We start from the raw sequence: 1,972 nt of genomic DNA, 5'->3' as shown, positions 1-1,972 counted from the left end.
TTACCTGTTTTAGTTTTTCTATGCTCTATACTTCCAACCCTTCTTGCCTTGGAGCGACCCTCTTTTTTTGAATCTCTTACTCTCTCTCATTCTCCTCTGGTTTACATGGCTTCGTCTCTTAGTGTTGAAACTTGGCTTGTTCAACCTACCTCTACTCGATCCTTTAAATTTAACGTTTCGTTCGTGCCACCATTGTTAATGCAATCCTCTTACTTGATTGTCCCACAACCGAAGCAGAATCACTTACTTACTCTGTTGCCTCAAATTTCAATCAGTTGACCAGTGTCTTTCTTTGTTACAATGGAAGCATTTTAATTTATGTACCCGTTGAACTTTTGGAATCTCCTCTTCAATTTCAGACCTCTTCTCAACCTCCAATCTCTCTGGTCTCTCTCTCTCTCTGATGAAGGTCTTGATCTCGTCTAAATTACCTTCTTGGTTTGGGGTCTGTCTCCTGGTCAGATCTGCATCTCGTAACTTGGATATGACTGGTAATACAGCCTGATAAAGTGCAGATCTTATCTTTTGAGCAGTTAGCTCAATCACACCTCACATGCTCTTACCTGAAGTGTGTGTCGCATTTGACTTGCACTTCCTGGAGAACCTCAAACCTCTACTTACTTCAACAGGGTCTCGGATATTCAAAATTTTTCTTTCAATAGTTCTTCTCAATTCTGTTTATGATAATGTCTCATACTTAATTACTTCTCTTGGATTTGTTGGCCTCCGAAAAAGTTTGGTTACTCGTACTTGGCTCTATGACGTCCAACAAATCATTTGTCAAAAAGCTCTGATCATAGACTGTCCATCCAGATCTTAAATTTGAATTCTGTTCTGTAACATGGATTAATTTTAAATACCTGGGTTTTCTAAGCTCTAGAATTTAACCCCAGAAATTATTCTCTTAACTATAATCACCTCTGTAAAATGAATTAATTTTTGAATACCTGGGTTTTCTCAAATTCTAAAATTTAACCTCAAAAATATTCTCATATCTCTAATGACCTCTGTGACATGAATAAATTTTAAATATAGCTGGGTTTTTCTCGTACTCCAAAATCTCTAAAATTCAACCTCAAAAATATTTTCATAACTCTAATTACCTAACATGGATTAATTTATATATATACCTGGGTTTTCTCATACTCTAAAATTCTCTTCTCTACTCTCTCTATTGTACTCTCTCCATTGTCGACAATTTCTCCTCTCTCAGATCTCTAATTTCTCAAAAGGGGGGTTTTATGTAATGACTCTAAAATTTCTCTAGCATCTCTCATCTACGTATCACTCGTTGATACTTTTCTAGTCAGCTAAAATCAAGGAAATGGGCAATTATTAATTGCATGAAAAACTTACATTGGTTTTGACAATTCTCTCTTTCCTCGTAATGCATGAAACCTATATCTTCTGCACTTACGGAAATGGTGGAATCGCTATGATAATCCACCAACGGTTTTCCTTGATTTCCTTTGGCTGCCATCTATTTCAGGATTTATGAAACAAAATATTTATATTATGTATTTTAAGATTTTTGTGCATTATATGCTCTCTTAATACATTTACTACCAGGTATAAGATATAAAATTTTGTTTCGTGCTTCTGAATTGCCTCAGATGCACAGCAATCTGATACAATTCGAAACATGGCTATTAAAGTTTTCGAGCATCACCACCACGTATATATACACCTTACTACAAAGCGGTATCACGCACTGCAATGAAAACCTGTTGAGTTAGGTATGGCCATTTGTACATTATACGGGATGAATACTTGAATCCTATAATATCCCTAGCTTACAAACGAACAACACAGCACAGCAAGCATTGTACGAAAGAAGCCCTGAAATATTGATTATCACTAATCTTACCATACTGCAGTTTTTGTAGTTTAGTGAAATAAATAATTCCCTTAATTTTTCATCAATATATATACTCTCAAAATATCTCAATCTCTGGATTATGTTTATGGAATG

The 1,972-nt window shown here is 35.3% G+C and overlaps 1 long non-coding RNA gene across 1 annotated transcript; it reads right to left on the bottom strand.

The window, feature by feature from the left end:
- Positions 1 to 458: 458 nt before the first annotated feature.
- On the bottom strand, positions 459 to 1,348 carry LOC123688937. The gene is made up of 2 exons (XR_006750132.1): positions 1,131 to 1,348; positions 459 to 1,074 (listed from the first exon to the last, which is right to left on the bottom strand). It is a non-coding gene; the product is annotated as an uncharacterized LOC123688937 (long non-coding RNA).
- Between the last annotated feature and the right edge of the window lie 624 nt (positions 1,349 to 1,972).

This window comes from Harmonia axyridis, chromosome 1, assembly GCF_914767665.1.
Source record: "Harmonia axyridis chromosome 1, icHarAxyr1.1, whole genome shotgun sequence".
Taxonomy (NCBI): domain Eukaryota; kingdom Metazoa; phylum Arthropoda; class Insecta; order Coleoptera; family Coccinellidae; genus Harmonia; species Harmonia axyridis.
The sequence above is the reverse complement of the archived record's forward strand: the minus strand, read 5'-3'. Positions and strand labels throughout refer to the sequence as shown.